Genomic DNA, 21,854 nt, shown 5'->3' on the forward strand with positions numbered 1-21,854 from the left:
AGTAGAGAACGTATGGTTTTCTGCTACAAACGAGATGGGTGTTTGAGCAGTGCACATCAGGGGTGGTTTGGGATGGCACAGGGGAACAAGGTGGTTTGAGCAGTGTGGGTCAGGCTATTCTGCAAGTCAGCAAAAGCTACTGCATGGACTGCATGCGGCTGGCAAACCTCAGCTCCTCTCTGCTCACGTCACTATGATATGATGCTTGTGCCCCAAGTTGCATTTTAACTGCTGTGCCAAACACCCACCCCTGGATTATGTCTTAGTCTTTTCAAGCTGTTGTAACAAAATATCTTAGCATGGGTAATGACAATCAACAAACATTTCTTGCTCACAGTTCTAGAGGGTGAGAAGCCCACCATCAGGACACAGGCAGTTTTAATGTCTGGTAAGATGTCTCTACTTCACGGATGGCAGCTTTGTGTCCTTATGTGATTGAAGAGCTCCCTTCAGCTTCCTTTAGAAGGGCACAAATCCCATTCATAACTAACTTCTTAAAAGGCCTTATCTCGTACTACTATCACATTGAGGTTTAAGTTTCAGTATATGAAATTTGAGGGACACAAACATCCCAACCATAGCAAAATACCTCTCTATATTTAATTTATTGAAAAGTTACACAAGAAGCATTCAGTTACCTGCCCACATATGTGTACCTGTGCAACAATACTTGGAAGCTAACTACCTCTCACATTCCTCATCCCCTCTGTAAGGCACTTCCCTCTCCTGCCAGCCTCATCACTTGCTCCACTGTGATGCAGTCTTCCCATGGCTCCTTTTCAAGCATTTTTAAAGTAATATTACTTGTCTATTCAAAATCGCTAATGTTTTCACATCTTGCCTGGATTAAAGATGTGGTCCTTGCATGCCTGCATTTTGCTACCTGTGATGCCAGCATCCCATTGTGTCCTGGGTTGTGCCCTGGCTGCTGCAATTCCAATACAGCTCCCTGTTCATGGTCTGGGAAAAGCAATGGAAGATGGTCCAAGTACTTGTATCCCTGCTAGCCATGTAGGAGCCCTGGATGAAGCTCCTGGCTCCTGGCTTCGGCCTGGCCCAGCACTGGCCATTGTGGCCTTATGGAGGGTGAATCAGCAGATGGAAAGTCTCTCTCTGTGACTCTGATTTTCAAAATAAATAAATAAATCTTAAAAAATGACATGGTCCTTGTGTGATGTGCCCTACACTCAGCTCTGCCCTCACATCCTACCACTTGCTGTCTGCATTCCTGTGTTGCAGACACACTGTCTGTCCCCCTTGCTTTTCTCTAATCATTCAGGCCAATCTTCATCTCTGGGGTGCTCTTCCTTGCAGGTGCACAGACTTACTGAGGAAGTTCCTTCACGTGTCAACCCAAATGTGAGCTCATCATTGAAGACTTCACTGACCAACTTGTGTGAAAAAAGCACTCCCTCATCCTCTCCCCGCTGCTCTTTTCTCCTTTTTAGTATTTATCATCTCACATCATATTTGCTATCCGTTTCCCCACAAGAGACTGATCAACAAGAGTAACACACAAAATATATTCTGTGGAAACAGTGACTGTAGGAATAGATCATTTTGGGAAGAAGATAATAGGTCTATTTCTGATCATGTTGAATTACATATGGGCATTGCACATTTTTGTGTGTGTGTGAATCTCAGGAGATGTGCAGGGGAATTCAGATCCAAAGACATTAACATAGTAACACAGCAGACCCAGAGTGCGTAGTCTGCCATTGATCAAACCATTGGTTGAACCATTATAAAACTTTCCACTGACCTCAAGAGTGTAACTCCTTTGGTAGGCATTTCCAGTTAACTTGGTCATCAAGAGTATAGTAGCTATAGGACCCAAAGTCAAAAGCTGCTCTTTGCATCATTTAGATTGAATCTCAAAAAATTCCAATGTTTTAAATGTCTAGTAGTAGTGACAGGATGCAATGCAAATTCAGAGTTCCCCAAGAACTCTGAAGGTACTTGTTGCACCTTCAAGATAGGAAAAATGTGTGTGCTTGAGAGAGAGTCTTAAAAGAATTATTATTATTAAAGCTCATGTGGGGAGCAACTCGGACTAGACTAAGTTACTGGAATTAAGACTTATTCTATGCATCTGCTCTCCCACAATATGGCGCTGGGAGAGGAGTAAACAACTTCTACACAGCTGCCTCCAGTTTGACCAATAACCTGCAGGAACTGCTCCTGCTCCTGATTGGAGGAGAGCAGCATACTCAGCGTGTGGGTAGCAGAGTTGGGATTGGTGGAAGAGGACTATAAAGGAGGAGAGAGACAACATGCACAGGGAACATCTATCTGAAGGAACACCTGTGCAGCCCCCGAGAGAGCCGGCCGGCAGTGTGCCGCTCCCCCGCAGAAGTGGGGAAAGTGGCAGGGGGAGCCGCCCTTCCACGGAGGTGGAAGGATCGGCAGCCAACCCGGCAAGAACCAGCAGCAAACCCGGGAAGGGCCGAGCAGACAAAAGAACAGCGCAGGGTCCTGTGTCATTCCTCCGTGAAGAGGGGAAGCGACAAGCTTATGTCTAGAAGATTTCTTGGCAGAATTCTGAGTAGATTCTTTCCTATTTTGCCAGAACTAGAAAATAGTGTTCAAAGGTGAACACAAAGAGGTGGAGATTACTTGTACTTTCTAAATGGAAGCAGCACTTAAAGAACCAGAGAGCTCCTTAGGTCTTAAACACAGGCAGTCAAAAATGCTGTTTTCCCAGCCATTTCCCATTAATATCTCCTCTAGAAAATATAAGGAGGAGAGTCCTGTGTTTGTTCTCTCTTCTGATTGGCAGTAGGATGGGGATGTGTGGTTGCCTTCTCCTTACAGCCAAGGAAGGAGAGTTAAAACAAGAATCAGCATCTTGTTCCTTATTGATAACCCACATAGGAGGAAGCTTCCTATAGATTCTCTGTCTTAATGGATGATGGGCTAGGGGAGTAGGCAAAATCTCTGAGCAGAGAAAGGAGGCCAAAATGTAATTAGTTACAACCTCACAAGTTTGGGGCAGTGAGATTGAGAGATTTTATGTGGGGTGAACAGACAAAAAAAGTAAGAGGCCTCTCTTGAGCAGCCTGGTCCTGGTCAGTCTTGAACAGTCCTCTATTAAACGGACACCTAGACGAAGAGGCTTTCCTAAATGTGTGGGACTGCAGAACACCTGGCCCATGAATATCAAGTGTGAAAGATTTGCCTTATGGTCCATCACTCAAGCAGTCAATGAGGTACCCCACGGTACAGCTCCCAGGACCCAGGAGAATACCTGTGACGCAGGCCCCAGGACATGACCAAAATCTGACCACCTGTAAAACAGGCCCTGTGGGTTGTCATGTGGCTGCATATCTGTGATACAGCAGCCTAAAGAGAGTAGTGGCAGCACTTGCTAATGAAATGATACTTGATGCTTTTAATTTCTCTTTTTACTCCAACATAAGAGTAAGTGATACAAAAAAGACTAGTTAAGGGATAGGCCACACCTCCAGTCACTCTTGATTGCCAGCTAATGTTTGATTGGCAAGGAAAGAATGAGCATTAATTACATAGAAACTGAGTGGCCCACTGGATAGAAAGAGTTTCCTTTTTAACTGCAGAGCGACTGAAACACAGCAGCGCTCATCTGAGATTCTCAGAGTCATTACTGTCTACTTTCCCAAGTATGGTTGAAAGAAATGATAGAGAGAAGAATAAAATTATTTCATTTGTGTACCCCGTTAAACAGGCTTTTAAAAATATTGCCTTACTGGGGCCTGTGTTGTGGCCTAGGGATTAGGGTGCCACCTGAGATGGTTGCATCTCATATGAGCACTGGTCTGTATCCCAGCTTCTTCTCTTCTGATCAAGCTCTTTGCTAATGTACCTGAGAAAGCAGTGGAAGATGCCCAATTGCTTGGGCCCTGGCACCCACATGGGAGACCCAAATGAAGATCCTCACTCTTAGCTTCTGTCTGGCCCAGCCATGGCCATTGGGGCCATTTGGGGAGTGAACCAGTGGATGGAAGACCTCTCAGTCTGTCTTTCTCTCTCTCTCTCTCTCTCTCTCTCTCTCTCCAACTCTGCCTTTCAAATCAATATTTATTAAAACAGTAAAATAAAATACTGCCTTATTTTATAGTTTGATATTTATTTATATCTTTAAGGCTCTTCATTTAGTCTAAAAATTGTCTTTTAGAATTTCTCGAGATACAGATTTCTTGGTAAGAAATTCTTGTAATTTTTTCTTTTTTTTTTTTTAAACTGTTTAACTGTTTCTATTTTTGTTTTCATTCCTAAGAGAGACTTTTACTCTAAAGATGGTACCTTACTAGATTCAGGACACTCTTGTTGAATGATAAGTTAGAAATCATTTGAATATTCCCTTTACATAATTATGTTTTTCCTGGGATATTTTCAAAAGTTTCTCTCTGTCTTGGTTGTTACCAGTTGACTGGGATTTCCTAGGTGTGGCTCCTTTTGTATGTATTCAACTCAGGTTTTGGTGAACTTCTTTAATGCTTCAACTGAGTTCTTTAAACATATTGAGACAAATAATACCAATATACATCACTTCGTATCACCAAGTAAATGTCTGTGAGAATATTGGTTCAAGAGAAGCTATCTGACCCTTTTCTTTCCTTTTTTTTTTTTTTTTTTTTTTTCTTTTTGACAGGCAGAGTGGACAGTGAGAGAGAGAGACAGAGAGAAAGGTCTTCCTTTGCCGTTGGTTCACCCTCCAATGGCCGCCGTGGCCGACGCGCTGCGGCCGGCACACCGCGCTGATCTGAAGCCAGGAGCCAGTTGCTTCTCCTGGTCTCCCATGGGGTGCAGGGCCCAAGCACTTGGGCCATCCTCCACTGCACTTCCTGGCCACAGCAGAGAGCTGGCCTGGAAGAGGGGCAACCGGAACAGAATCCGCAGAATCCGGAGCCCCGACCGGGACTAGAACCTGGTGTGCCGGCGCCACTAGGCGGAGGATTAGCCTGTTGAGCCGCTGCGCCGGCCTGACCCTTTTCTAAATAGAATACTTCACTGACTTTTTGCATGATGTCAATGTTATAATAAAATATTCTCAAGGGCTACCTCAAAGAAGAAATATTTAAAAATCAATCCTGAACAATGCTCTCCAGTAAAGTGTATTGATATTGCACACAATAAGTCCTTATATAAAATTGTATAATTGCAGGAGATGGTTGGCACAGCAAGTAAGACACCAACAGAGAAGCCTGCGCCCCCTATCAGCGTATCTATGTTTGAACCTGGCTTTGTTCTCAATCCCTGGGTCCTGGCTAATGCACACCTTGGGAGGCAGTCAATGATAGCTGAGGTAGAGTCCCTGTCAACCATGTGAGAGACCGAGACAGAGTACCCAGGTCTGGGATTTGGTGTGGTCTACTCCTGACTATTGCAGTTATTTGGGAATGAACCGGCCACTGGGAGATTCTCATTCTCTCTCTTCTCTCTCTTTCTCTCTCTCTCTCTCTCCCTCCCTCTCTCTCTCTGTGTCTGCATTTTAAATAAATAAAATAATTTTTAAAAATCTAAAATGGCATAATATTTGAATATAATCTGTGCATATCTTCCCATATATTTCAAACACTGTCTACATGATTTATAATACCTAATGCAGGGGCGGAGCCAAGATGGCGGAATAGTGAGGGCGCGCACCGATAGTCCGGGAAAATTTAGTTTAATAAAAGGGGAGTTACGGTAGCCGCAGAAAATAGAACCAAACAAAAATTGCAGGGGAAACCCTTCTGAATGGAGCAGGCGTGAATCGGAGGACCTACTGGGAGAACAAGGTCGCCCACCACGCGGAAGCCAAGTTGCGGGACCCAGCCTCAGAAGCCCCAGGGTCTGCGCGACAGTGCTCCAAGGAGAGTGCACGCCACACAGAAAACAGCGGGGAGACTTGAGACGCTCAGGGCTCCGAGTCCACACATCGGCGCTGGAAGGGGAGGTGAGCTCAATAACCCGAGACATTGGTGGGGAAACGGGGGTCAGAATCTAGAGGGGGGCCGGAAAGTGCAGCAAACTCACTACCGGAAAGAAGGAAAAAAAAAAAGCTTCGGGTTTCTCTTCCCCTTAACCTTGCAAAGGTTACAAGGCTGCAAGACTTGAAGAATTCCCAAGAGACAAAGAGCAGGCCTCCTCTTTGGATTTACATATCAGTGGGGGAGAGTTAAGGAACTGAGTCACTACAATTCAGTAGCCTAGGCAACCCAGTGGGAGTCCAGAGGAGCCAAAGACTGGAAGCTAAATACCATCAATTCTGCACAGCCCTGCCCTGCAGTGTTACTTACCCCCTGAATAAATAAAATAAATAAATAAATAAAAAGAGAGAGATTTACCACGCATAACCTGAGGGTGTCACCTTTGCACACCCTTAACCTGGAAGAACCAGGCAGAGCTCTCAGGCCGCACCCATCTCAAGCCTCCAAGGCTCCTCCAACAGCAGGCAGTCCACTTAATGCGGACACAGTATATATAAAAAAAAAAAAAAAAAAAAAAAAAAAAAAAAAAAAAAAAACGCACAGTGACGCAAGAAGAATTAACTATGCCGAGTAACAAACACAGAAATAGAGGGAGCAAGATCAACGATGACACTATGATGCCTCCAAATAAGCAAAACACCCCAAGCCAAGAGTATGAAGATGATGAGATAGAAGAAATGCAAGATACGGATTTCAAAAAATTTATGATAAGAACATTTAGAAGTTTTCAAAAGCAAATCCTTGAACTACAGAAATCCTTAATGGACAAGATTGAAAATCTTTCTCGTGAAAATGAAATTTTAAGGAAGAGTCAAAATGAAACTCAGAAACTAGTAGAACAGGAAAGTGTAATAGTCAAGAGAAATCAAAATGAAATGAAGAGCTCAATAGATCAAATGACAAACACATTAGAAAGCCTTAAAAACAGAATGGGTGAAGCAGAAGAGAGAATATCGGACTTAGAAGATAGAGCACAGGAAAACATACAGTCAAACCAAAGAAAAGAAGAGGAAATTAGAAACCTGAAAAATATTGTTGGGAATCTACAGGATACTATTAAAAAAACCAACATTCGAGTTCTAGGAGTTCCTGAAGGCATGGAGAGAGAGAAAGGATTGGAAGGCCTTTTTAGTGAGATACTAGCAGAGAACTTTCCAGGTTTGGAGAAGGACAGAGATATCCTAGTACAGGAAGCTCATAGAACCCCCAATAAACATGACCAAAAGAGATCCTCACCACGACACGTGGTAATTAAACTTACCACAGTGAAACATAAAGAAAAGATCCTAAAATGTGCAAGAGAGAAACGTCAGATTACTCTCAGAGGATCTCCAATCAGACTCACAGCTGACTTCTCATCAGAAACCCTACAAGCTAGGAGGGAATGGCGAGACATAGCACAGGTGCTAAGAGAGAAAAATTGCCAGCCCAGAATATTATATCCTGCCAAGCTCTCATTTGTGAATGAAGGTGAAATAAAGACCTTTCATAGCAAACAGAAATTGAAAGACTTTGTGGCCACTCGTCCGGCCCTGCAAAAGATACTTAAAGATGTGCTACACTCAGAAACACAGAAACACGGCCATCAATATGAAAGAAGGGAAAGGAAGAACACCTACCAGTAAAAGAGCATGGGAAGCTCAAAGCATATACTAGAAAATATTTCCGGGAAAATGGCAGGGCAAAGTCACTACGTATCAATTGTCACATTGAACATTAATGGTCTGAATTCTTCAGTTAAAAGACACCGTTTAGCTGACTGGCTCACAGAACACAACCCAACTATTTGTTGCCTACAAGAAACACATCTCTCTAACAAAGAGGCATGCAGACTGAAAGTGAAAGGTTGGAAAAAGATATTCCATGCCAACAGAAACCAAAAAAAAGCAGGTGTAGCCATATTAATATCAGACAAAATAAACTTTAATACAAAAACTGTTAAGAGAGACAAAGAGGGACACTATATAATGATTAAGGGTTCAATTCAACAGGAAGATGTAACTATTATAAATGTATATGCACCTAATTACAGGGCACCGGTCTATTTAAAAGATATGTTAAGGGACTTAAAGGGAGATTTAGATTCCAATACAATAGTACTGGGGGACTTCAATACTCCACTCTCAGAAATAGACAGATCATCCGGACAGAAGATCAACAAGGAAACTGCAGATTTAATTGACACTATTGCCCAAATGGATCTAACAGATATCTACAGAACTTTCAACCCTACATCTACAGACTTCACATTCTTCTCAGCAGCGCATGGAACCTTCTCTAGGATTGATCACATACTAGGCCATAAAGCAAGTTTCAGCAAATTTAAAAGAATTAGAATCATACCATGCAGCTTCTCAGACCACAGCGGGATGAAGCTGGAAATTAGCAACTCAGGAAACCCCAGAAAGTATGCAAACACATGGAGACTGAACAACATGCTCCTGAATGAACACTGGGTCATTCAAGAAATCAAAAGAGAAATCAAAAACTTTCTGGAAGTAAATGAAGACAACAACACAACATATCAAAACTTATGGGATACAGCAAAAGCAGTATTGAGAGGCAAATTTATAGCAATAGGTGCCTATATCAAGAAATTGGAAAGGTACCAAATAAATGAGCTTTCAGCGCACCTCAAGGACCTAGAAAAACTGCAGCAAACCAAACCCAAATCTAGTAGGAGAAGAGAAATAATTAAAACCAGAGAAGAAATTAACAGGATTGAATCCAAAAAAACATTACAAAAAATCAGCCAAACAAGGAGCTGGTTTTTTGAAAAAATAAACAAAATTGACACCCCATTGGCCCAACTAACTAAAAAAAGAAGAGAAAAGACCCAAATCAATAAAATCAGAGATGAAAAAGGAAACGTAACAACAGACACCACAGAAATAAAAAGAATCATCAGAAATTACTACAAGGACCTGTATGCCAGCAAACAGGAAAACCTATCAGAAATGGATAGATTCCTGGACACATGCAATCTACCAAAATTGAACCATGAAGACATCGAAAATCTAAATAGACCCATAACTGAAACAGAAATTGAAACAGTAATAAAGGCCCTCCCAACAAAGAAAAGCCCAGGACCAGATGGATTCACTGCTGAATTCTACCAGACATTTAAAGAAGAACTAATCCCATTTCTTCTCAAACTATTCAGAACAATCGAAGAAGAGGGAATCCTCCCAAATTCTTTCTATGAAGCCAGCATCACCTTAATCCCTAAGCCAGAGAAAGATGCAGCACTGAAAGAAAATTACAGACCAATATCCCTGATGAACATAGATGCAAAAATCCTCAATAAAATTCTGGCCAATAGAATACAACAACACATCAGGAAAATCATCCACCCAGACCAAGTGGGATTCATCCCTGGTATGCAGGGATGGTTCAACATTCGCAAATCAATCAATGTGATTCACCACATTAACAGACTGCAGAAGAAAAACCATATGATTATCTCAATTGATGCAGAGAAAGCATTTGATAAAATTCAACACCCTTTCATGATGAAAACTCTAAGCAAACTGGGTATAGAAGGAACATTCCTCAATATAATCAAAGCAATTTATAAAAAACCCACAGCCAGCATCCTATTGAATGGGGAAAAGTTGGAAGCATTTCCACTGAAATCTGGCACCAGGCAGGGATGCCCACTCTCACCACTGCTATTTAACATAGTTCTGGAAGTTTTAGCCAGAGCCATCAGACAAGAAAAAGAAATCAAAGGAATACAAATCAAGAAGGAAGAAGTCAAACTATCCCTCTTTGCAGACGATATGATTCTGTACTTAGAGGATCCAAAGAACTCTACTAAGAGACTATTGGAACTCATAGAGGAGTTTGGCAAAGTGGCAGGATATAAAATCAATGCACAAAAATCAACAGCCTTTGTATACACAAGTAATGCCATGACTGAGAAAGAACTGCTAAGATCAATCCCATTCACAATAGCTACAAAAACAATCAAATACCTTGGAATAAACTTAACCAAGGACGTTAAAGATCTCTACGATGAAAATTACAAAACCTTAAAGAAAGAAATAGAAGAGGATACCAAAAAATGGAAAAATCTTCCATGCTCATGGATTGGAAGAATCAACATCATCAAAATGTCCATTCTCCCAAAAGCAATTTATAGATTCAATGCAATCCCAATCAAGATACCAAAGACATTCTTCGCAGATCTAGAAAAAATGATGCTGAAATTCATATGGAGGCACAAGAGACCTCGAATAGCTAAAGCAATCTGGTACAACAAAAACAAAGCCGGAGGCATCACAATACCAGATTTCAGGACATACTACAGGGCAGTTGTAATCAAAACAGCATGGTACTGGTACAGAAACAGATGGATAGACCAATGGAACAGAATTGAAACACCAGAAATCAATCCAAACATCTACAGCCAACTTATATTTGATCAAGGATCTAAAACTAATTCCTGGAGCAAGGACAGTCTATTCAATAAATGGTGCTGGGAAAACTGGATTTCCACGTGCAGAAGCATGAAGCAAGACCCCTACCTTACACCTTACACAAAAATCCACTCAACGTGGATTAAAGACCTAAATCTACGTCCTGACACCATTAAGTTATTAGAGAACATTGGAGAAACCCTTCAAGATATTGGCACAGGCAAAGAATTTCTGGAAAAGACCCGGGAGGCACAGACAGTCAAAGCCAAAATCAACTATTGGGATTGCATCAAATTGAGAAGTTTCTGTACTGCAAAAGAAACAGTCAGGAGAGTGAAGAGACAACCAACAGAATGGGAAAAAATATTTGCAAACTATGCAACAGATAAAGGGTTAATAACCAGAATCTACAAAGAGATCAAGAAACTCCACAAAAACAAAACCAACAACCCACTTAAGAGATGGGCCAAGGACTTCAATAGACATTTTTCAAAAGAGGAAATCCAAATGGCCAACAGGCACATGAAAAAATGTTCAAGGTCACTAGCAATCAGGGAAATGCAAATCAAAAGCACAATGAGGTTTCACCTCACCCCGGTTAGAATGGCTCACATACAGAAATCTACCAACAACAGATGCTGGCGAGGGTGTGGGGAAAAAGGGACACTAACCCACTGTTGGTGGGAATGCAAACTGGTCAAGCCACTATGGAAATCAGTCTGGAGATTCCTCAGAAACCTGAATATAACCCTACCGTTCGACCCAGCCATCCCACTCCTTGGAATTTACCCAAAGGAGTTTAAATTGATAAACAAAAAAGCGGTCTGCACCCTAATGTTTATTGCAGCACAATTCACAATAGCCAAGACCTGGAACCAACCTAAATGCCCATCAATGGTAGACTGGATAAAGAAATTATGGGATATGTATTCTTTAGAATACTATACCGCAGTAAGAAACAACGAAATCCAGTCATTTGCAACAAAATGGAGGAATCTGGAACACATCATGCTGAGTGAAGTAAGCCAGTCCCAAAGGGACAAATACCATATGTTCTCCCTGATCGGTGACAACTGACTGAACACCAAAAAGGAAACCTCCTGAAGTGAAATGGACACTATGAGAAATGGTGACTTGATCAGCATAGCCCTGACTGCTAATGGACAACTTAATACATTATCCCTCACAGTATTTTTTTTTTGTCTGTTCTACTTAATATGACTGGTTTAATTCTGTAATTATCACACAGTTATTCTTAAGTGTTGAAAATTAACTGAAATGTGATCCCTGTTAAACATAAGAGTGGGAATAAGAGAGGGAAGAGATGTATAATTTGGGGCATGCTCGGGCTGACTTGCCCCAATTGGTAGAGTTGGAAACATACCAGGGGATTCCAATTCAATCCCATCAAGGTGGCATGTGCGAATGCCATCTCACTACTCCAAGTGATCAATTTCAGTTCACAATTGATCATAATGAAAGGACTAAGAGTCAAAGGGAGCACATAAACAAGTCTAGTATCTGCTAACACCAACCGATAGAATAAATAAAGGGGAGAGTGATCCAACATGGGAAGTGAGATACTCAGCAGACTCATAGAATGGCGGATGTCCTAAATAGCACTCTGGCCTCAGAATCAGCCCTAAAGGCACTCGGATCTGGCTGAAAAGCCCATGAGAGTATTTCAGGCATGGAAAGCCAAGACACTCTGGCAAAAAGATCTCTGTGAGTGAGATCCCAGTGGAAAGAACAGGTCTTCAAAGAGGGAGGTGCCTTTCTCTGAAGGGAGGAGAGAACCTCCACTTTGACTATGACCGTGTCTAAACAAGATAAGAGTCGGAGAACTCAAGGGGCTTCCATAGCCTTGGAAACTCATAACTGGTGCATAGGGAGATTACTGATGCCATAGACAGGAGTGTCAATTGGTAAAGTCAACAACAGGAGTCACTGTGTACTTACTCCTCATGTAGGATCTCTGTCCTTAATGTGCTGTACACTGAGGCTTAATGCTATAACGAGTACTCAAACAGTATATTTCACTTTGTGTTTCTATGGGGGTGCAAACGACTGAAATCTTTACTTAATGTACACTAAACTGATCTTCTGTAAAAAAAAAAAAAAAAAAAAAAAAGAAAGAAATTATCTATTCCCAACTTGACTCTCATTGGGATTAAACATGACAATAGGTCTGATCTGATTTCATCATCATTTAAAAAAAATCATCTATTATTTTTCACTTTATGTTTCTGTGTGGGAGCAAACTGTTGAAATACTTACTTAAGGTATACTAAGCTGATCTGTATATTAAGATAATCGAAAATGAATCTTGATGTGAATGGAAGGGGAGAGGGAGTGGGAAAGGGGAGGGTTGTGGGTGGGAGGGACGGTATGGGGGGGAAGCCATTGTAACACATGAGTCGTACTTTGGAAATTTATATTCATTAAATAAAAGATAAAAAAAATACCTAATGCAATGTAAATGCTATGTAGACAGTTGTTATACTGCATTGTTTATGGAATAATGACAAAACGAAATCTTGTACATGTTGAGTGCGGCTCTAATGTTAGTTCAGATACGTTCATTCCAGGGTTGGGCCCACGAATGCAGAACTCACATGCACGGACTGAAATAAAGCAAGGTGAGGAAACAGAGAATGTGTGCATGTGCCTCTGTTCTCAGTGGTGGGATAAATGGCCTGTCAAGAGTTAAAAAGAGTCAGAAAGGCTTCATTTTGAGAATTATGTCCATTGTAGGATTTTACTTTATATGAAGTTCAATACAGTGATGAATTTCCTTATCCAAAAGTAGAAGTGCTTGAACTTCAATAGACATTTCTATATAAAAGTTATCACAGAAGGGGAACACTCACAGCCATTATGGAAAACAGAACAGAGGTTTCTAGAAAAACTGGAAATAGAACTACCATAAGATTCAGCAATCTCCCTACCAGGTATATATTCAAAAGAAATTGTTGAAAAGATATCACACTCATATGTTCACTGCAGCACCATTCACAATAGCCAAGACATCAAATCAGGTGTCCATCAAAAGATGAATAGATAAAGAAAGCAATGGAATAGTATTCGACCTTATAAAAGAATTAAGTCCTATAATTTGCAGCAATATATATGGAATTGGAACAGATTATTTTAAGTGAAAAAATTTATGTAATAAAATAACTTTGCTGCATGTCCTCACTTTTATGAAAAAGACAAAAATGTTGATTTTAACATAGAGAAAGGATAGTGGTTACCAGAGCCTGGCATGGGTTTGGGGGTGCTGCAGGTATATAGAGGGGATAATTAACATATACATGGGTGCAGTTAAAAAGAAGGAATAGCTTCTCCAATTCTATTGCACACTATGATAACTAAAGTTGATAAAAATGAATTGGTTATTTCTAAATAACTAACAGAGAGAATCTGAATGATCTCAACACAAAGAAATTATAAAAGTTTTAAAAGATTAATATACCAACTACCCTAATCTGATTATTACACATTGGTTACATGTACTGAAATGTTACACTGTACCCATAAATATGTACACTTATTGTATGCTAATTAAAAGTAAAAATATTATTGGCTGGTACCACAGATCACTAGGCTAGTCCTCCTCCTGCGGCACCGGCACCCCGAGTTCTAGTCCTGGTTGGAGCGTCAAATTCTGTGGTTGCTCCTCTTCTAGTCTAGCTCTCTGCTGTGGCCTGGGAAGGCAGTGGAGGATGGCCCAAGTGCTTGGGCCCTGCACCCGCATAGGAGACCTGTCTCCTGGCTTTGGATTGGTGCAGCGCGCCGGCTGCAGCAGCCATTTGGGGGGGTGAACCAACAGAAGGGAGACCTTTCTGTATGTCTCTCTCTCACACTGTCTAACTCTGCCTGTCAAAAAAAAGAAAAAAGAAAAAGTAAAAATATTTTTAACAGAGAGCTACTACAGAATTGTTGCAAGCCATTGACTTTGATTTTAATGACATTTGGATGGCTAATTGTGAATCCAGTGTGCTGGAAGTAAAAAACGCATTGGTAAAATTCAAAAAAATAACATAATATTTGAAACTATGATTACTGTATTTAACATATATTTTATGTTTTTTTCATTTTTAATGTTTTTATTTATATAAGGGGAACAAATTTAAGTATTTCATATATAGAGATTTAAGAGCATAATACATCCCATTCTTTGTTCCCTCCTTTTTTCCCTCCCACCCTCCCTTCTCCTTCCTTTCTTATTTTTCTTTTAATTTTAACAATGACATACTTTCAATATACTTTATAATTGCAATTTTAACCCTCCACTAAATAAATAATTAAAGAAGTCATAAGTAGAAAGACCACTGGTCCTCAAAAATACAGACAAGGGTCATAAATAATACTCAAATCTCAAAATGTCAATTTCATTCATGTATACTATATAATGTAGCTGTCAGTAAGATTCACATTACACACATGTTTATATGGCACAGATAGGTAAATGAACATGTGTTTATATACTCTGGAAATTATTCATCATTTGTATTTCATGCATTCTACCATTTAGAGTACCCTTTCACTTATGTAATGTTATCTTTAGTGGAGATTTGCTAGTTCTACTGTACATTAATGTAGTATTTTTTCTAATTTATCATTAGTAGTTTTGTATTTTGTTTTCAAAATGTTTTTATGCCTTGTGAATATGAAAATAGCATGTATTTTATTCTTCACAAAACAACTGGGGCTGGACCAGGCTGAAGTCAGGAGTCTAGAACTTCATCCGGGTCTCCCACGTTGGTACAGCATCCCAAGAAGTTGGACCATTTTCTGCTCCTTTCCCAGGTACAATAGTAGGAGCTGGATGGGAAGTGGATCATCAAGGACTCAAAGTGGAACCCATATGGAATGCTGGTGTTGCAAGTGGCAGATTAACCCATGGTCCACAATTCTAGCCCCAAGTTTCAGTACTTTAAAAGCTACATTTGACAACATAACTTTTTAAAATTTTATTTGGTTTTACCCCACAGATTTGAATTAAATCATAATGATTATTTTTCCAATATGATGTATTTACCAGGATGGGTTATTTAAAAGAAGTTCTACACTACTTCTGCCAACCATGTCACAATGTTCAATATTAAGATGTCTGGTTTCTTAGATCTCATTCGAACTCAAATGTGTTTGGGGCCATTTCTTGTTTTGTTTTTGTTGCTGCTTTTTGTTTGTTTTTGTGTAATTTTCCTAAACCAACACCCAGTGAAAAACAAAGTCTGAAACCTGACTCACATAGTCTGACAACAATGGAATGAACCTGCTACTTAAAATTCTCTAGAAAATACGCAATCAAATACCAACTGAACAACATGCTAATGAATGAATAGTGAGTCACAGAAGAAATAAAAAAAATTCCTGGAAACAAATTAAAATGACCATATAACACATCAACATTTATAGAATATGAAAAAGAAGAGTTAAGAGGTATGTTTACAGTAATTGGGGCTTACATCAAGAAATTGGAAAGGCATCAAATAAATGAGCTATCAATGCATTCAAGGATATAGAAAAACAACAAATCAAACCCCAAATTAGTAGGAGGAAAGATATACTTAAAATTAGAGAAGAAATAAAAAGTAAAACCAGAATAAAATAAAAAAGATCAGTGAAGTAAATAAAGGGCTATTTTTTTGAAAAAAACAAAACAAAATTGCTATACCATTGGCCCAACTAATCAAAAAAAGAGATAGAAGACCAAGATCAATAAAATCAGTGTACTTGTGTACTGACTCATAAACAGACCCAGGAATCCATTCATTTATTTATTCCTCCTTTGAATCTTACCCTTCATTCTACAAACACCTAATGGGTGGTGCTTCCCAAAGAAAGTGGCCCTCAAGTTGACTTTTGCAATGCTTACAAAAGGAACCTAGTTTTTGTGGTGAAGAATTTTGTAAAGGGTATGGTCATCACCGGCTTGATTAGCTTGAGATAATAAATGTAATTTGATTTGCTTTGAACTGTGGAACAGGGTAGGGAGGTATAACATCAATTCAAATCATGGTTGGCCTGATCTGCAATGTCAGAGCTGGGACTTCCTCCTGAAACGAGGTAACAGGAGGAAGGTATGAGCAGCCTTCTGTTTTAGAAGGAATCCCTCAGGAAAATCCCTAGCAATCAATGGTACTCAATCAATAACTCTCAAATGAAATAGTAAGTGATCAGGGCTGCATCTAAGGCAATAACAAACAGGAAAAAAGAGGACCATGATAGAATCCATAAAATGTTGAAAGCAAGGCAAGTGTGGGTTAAAAATGAGGGAAATCAAGTATGCCTATGAAAAAACAAAACAAAGCCTGGGTTTCTTGTTCAGGCTTTACAACTACACTCATCCACATTGACAGGCCTATATTTTGGAGGCACAAATGCTGATACGATTTATCCACAATTGGCATTTCTAGAAGCCACAGGAGGGGGAAGATAGGTGTTTGACAGAGTGGTAGAGACGATGTTGAGGACACTCACACCTAAGATTGGAAAGCCTGGGTTCTAGTCCCAGCTCAACTCCCAATGCCTGATAACATGCACACTGGGAGCAGGTTAACACTCAAATCCTTGGGTCCCTGCCACCTACTTGGGAGACCTGAATTGAGTTCCCAGCTCATGATTTCTGCTGGCCCGGCCTTGGATGTTGCAGGCGTCTGCACAGAAGATGTCTCTGGCTGTCCATCTCTCTGTCTTCAGTAAATAAGTAAATGCTATCCATTCATAGGGGGAGAGTGTACATTTTAAGACATATCAGTCTATAGCCTGGATGATCCCTCTGCAAATTTTTGGGTGGATTTCATTTTAAGTCATCTCTTCACAATTTCTACTTAAAAAATTGGCATATTGTCCCAGCATAAACATCTGCTTTGATTCAAACAGTTCATATAAAAAGCAACAACACAAACTTCATAATAATAGCACCAAAACAAAGCCACAAGCAACCCACAAATGATAAAACAAGATCGTCTATTTTTAACATTTGTTTTAATATCAATAGGAGCACATTTTTGAAACAAATAATACCAATTTTTCCTATGTTATTTTCAAATGCAAATGTGTAAAAACACTCTGAGGCAAGGCTTTGGAATCCTTCAACTTAATAAACTCCAGCTGCCTTAAAAAAAAAAAAAAAAAAGCTACTTATCCTTGCACCATTTGCCTGAACCTCAGCAGATCTGAGATGTGGTTAAATTGCTCCAGAGTCAAACTACAGAAAGAAAGCACTATGAAGATTTGGGGAAAGAGGGGAAATGTTTAAATCACTTTTTTGCTCATATGGAGGACAGTAATATAACTTCTGAAACTGTCTAGCACTGGACTATAAACAAGTCACTCCACAGTTAATCTTGTAAACCTGAAAAAAAAAAAAACTTTTATTGTAATCCCTTCTTGGCTTTAGAAGAGAAGGGAAAGGAATGTGCTTAGTTATCTTTCACACTCAGAGATACCAACCATTGCGTTCTGCTATCCATGTGGCCTAGTTTCATCAACTGTAGTGCAGAATATGCTAAGCAAGTATCTACAGCAATTTCACTGAGGGATCATCAGTCATCTCCCCCATCAAACTCATTCATATTTTGTATTTTTAACAAATTTACATTTTGACATAATTTTAGACTTTAGAAACACTTGCAAAAATAGTACAATGAGACCTCTTCTCTCTTTCAACCTGTTACATTTAATGGTATCTTATATAACAATAGTACAATTGCCAAGAAAAATGTTGATACAATATTATTAGCTCAATTGTATTTTTCAAATTTTACCAATTTTTTTTTTTTTGACAGGCAGAGTGGACAGTGGGAGAGAGAGACAGAGAGAAAGGTCTTCCTTTGCCATTGGTTCACCCTCCAATGGCCGCCGAGGCCTGCGTGCTGCGGCCGGCGCACCGCGCTGATCCGATGGCAGGAGCCAGGTGCTTCTCCTGGTCTCCCATGGGGTGCAGGGCCCAAGCACTTGGGCCATCCTCCACTGCACTCCCTGGCCACAGCAGAGAGCTGGCCTGGAAGAGGAGCAACCGGGACAGAATCCGGCGCCCCGACCGGGACTAGAACCCGGTGTGCCGGCGCCGCAAGGTGGAGGATTAGCCTAGTGAGCCGCGGCGCTGGCCAAATTTTACCAATTTTTCCACTAATGCCATATTCCTATTTTAGTAACCTGTTATATTTAGTTGTAAATATCATCAGTAATATGTGAAAATATCATGTAGTTTGATACGATGTACTGTATCTTTTTCTGGTAATTTTGACAGAAATGTACGAATTTAGCAAATCATGAGTCTAACCCAAATTGAGGAATATGTGAATAAATAACTCCTTAGGACTCTCCAAAAGCATGCACCAACCTCATGAAATACCAAATAGCTGTTTAAACTGGGGAGATTAAGAACTAGTGACATATTTTCTCACTCTGGGAAAAACAAATCAAATCAGAGAGGTGTTGGGGGCGGGGGGAACTGATCTAAAGGACCCAGAGGCCTAGGCAGGGTAGATCCAGGCAACACATGAGCACAGTTCTGTAAAAGATGGGTGTCCTTATCTGCCATTGTGTTTCCTAATCAAGAATCGACCAGGATGATCTTAAAGCTTCACTTTCTGTAGCTCCATCTTCAAAACACACTTCAAAATAGAATGTGGTGAAACTGACAGGCTTACATGTAGATTTTTTAGGCAGGTGTTTTAATCTCGGAAGTTTATATATTTTTTATTCTGAGAATAACCATGTTTTTCAATCTTGATTTATGGAACATCCATATTTTAGTGAATTAAAAACAAAACAAAAACAAATGACAAGTCACATGAATCATCCTGATTGCAAAGTGAACAAGAGGTAATTACAGCATATACAGTTTTTGTCGATAATAATGACACAGAATTTAGGTGGCCACAACTATGCATCAATGTCTAGGTGATTTGTGCATATTATCTTGCCTAAGTCTCATAAAAATCTATGAGTTCTAATTATCCCCATGATGTGTTTTGAAAAATTGAAATCGAAAGTGGTGAATTTCCTTCCAGGGTTATAACATTATTAACAGGTAAATCCAGAATTAGCAGAACTATAAGATTCCTATGACTAAGAATTTTAAATTATACCAAGATATTCTTTGAGACTTCATATGTTCATTGAAAATCTACTTAAATAAAAAGAAAACAACACACAGCCTTAATACTATAAAAGTTTCATTTTGAGTGATTCTAGTAACTTTGGGGAAGCTATTTGTCTGGTAGCTATTAATAAAACAAATTTAATTCAGCAGCCATCTTTATAGAAAATTCATCAGTTTTCATATTTATAGATTTTCCAGCTTCCTCACCTGAAGGGTTCACATAGCCCTTTGCTATTCGATTTTTTCTCTTGTATGTATTCCACTGATGTAGCTACTAGAGATTGTCTGCTAGTCTGCTTTGGGTGATGAACTGTCAGTGTAACTGAGGTCCAGAAAGCATCCCAATCTTGAATTCAAATAAATTTACATTATCGTTTCCTGTATCACTTTTAAGTTTTGTTTACAGCGAATTGCCCTAAAAGTTTATATGATAAAAAGGCTTCCATAGCCTTGGAAACTCATGACTGGTACATAGGGAGATTACTGATGCCATAAACAGGAGTGTCAATTTGTAAAGTTAACAACAGGAGTCACTGTGCACTTACTCCTCATGTAGGATCTCTGTCCTTAGTGTGCTGTACATTGAGACTTAATGCTATAGTGAGTACTCAAACAGTATATTTCACTTTGTGTTTCTATGGGGGTGCAAACTGTTGAAATCTTTACTTAATGTATACTAAACTAATCTTCTGTAAAAAAAAAAAAGAAATTATCAATTCCCAACTTGACTCTCACTGGGATTAAACATGACAATAGGTCTGATCTGATTTCATCATCATTTAAAAAATCATCTATTATTTTTCACTTTATGTTTCTGTGTGGGAGCAAACTGTTGAAATCTTTACTTAATGTATGCTAAACTGATCTTCTGTATATAAAGAGAATCGAAAATGAATCCTCATGTGAATGGAAGGGGAGAGGGAGTGGGAAAGGTGAGAGATGCGGGTGGGAGAGACGATATGGGGGGGAAGCCATTGTAATCCATAAGCCGTACTTTGGAAATTTATATTCATTAAATAAAAGTTAACAAAAATAATCAATATTTTTGAAAAATAATCAAGAAAAAGTAAAAGAAAAAAATAGAAGTATGGAGATGCTTAGCCAATTACTATTTCTAAATCAAGTTAACATTCATTTAATGCAATCCAGTCTTAAAATCATAACTGTATTTTTAACTGATAAACTTTATATTTTAACAAAGTTTAGCAAAACTAACTGGAAAACCACACATAAGCTCTGTCTCCACAATCTCACAGCCTTCCCTAATAACAGCTTGCTGCACAAGAGTGGTGCATTTTTAAAACTGAACCTACAATGGCACATTAGAAGTTTCAATAAGAGTTCACAGTATACATTGGAGTTTGCTCTTGGTGTTGGACTTTCCTTGGATTTGCAGGAATGTGTAATGATGTTTATTCTATTACTACGTTATCAACTGGAATGCTTTCACTGCCCCCCCAATCCTCTGTGTTTTGCCAATTCATCTTTGCCAATCATTAAACCATGATTAACCACTCATCCTTTTACTAGCTCCATAGTTTTGCCTTTCCCAAAATGTCATATAGTTGTAATAGTATAGTACATAGATTTTCAGGCTTAGCTTCTTTCAATTAGTAATATTCATTTAAAGTTCCTCCATATCATTTCATGACTTAATGGTTCATTTCTTTTTTTAGCACTGAATAATATTCCACTATCCAGATGCACCACATTTTATCTACTCATCTCTTAATATTCATTTTGGTTGCTTCCAAATTTTGGCAATTTTGAATAAAAACATTGTATGAGGACAGAGGCTTTTAATGCAGTTGGCTAAATACCAAAGAGTACATTTTTAAAAAATTTTTCACAAAATTATGCTTAGTTTTGTAAGAAACTCCCAAAGATCTTCTAACATAGAGTCATCACCCATGATCATATTTTCAGAGATCCAAAGGATCTCTACGATAATTTCTCCTCATTTGGTTTTCATTTAAAAAATAATCTGTGAGTTTAAAATGCATGAATACTCTGCTTCACATGGCATCGATTAGATGAATCAGGATCTCCTATGAGTGACATTCAGGCATTGATAGAAACAGGGACGGGGGTAGCTCTTTCCTGAGACATCGGGATTCCTCCAATGGCCACACTTAGCTGCAAGACTCCTGAGGGGCCTTGACAAACCATCCGTAGGCTGCCCAGCAGTCTGAGATACTTCCATCCTACCAACAGCCTCTCTTTCCATCCCAAGGGGTCAGACTTCTATCAACCTCCCACTTCTCCTTACACACATTTCTCTTAGCGAAATTCTTTCCTGTTCTTAGCATGTGTTTCTCAGAGGATCCAGACTAGCACATGGGTCAACAAAACATTACAGGC

Source organism: Oryctolagus cuniculus, chromosome 5 (genome assembly GCF_964237555.1).
Source record: "Oryctolagus cuniculus chromosome 5, mOryCun1.1, whole genome shotgun sequence".
Taxonomy (NCBI): domain Eukaryota; kingdom Metazoa; phylum Chordata; class Mammalia; order Lagomorpha; family Leporidae; genus Oryctolagus; species Oryctolagus cuniculus.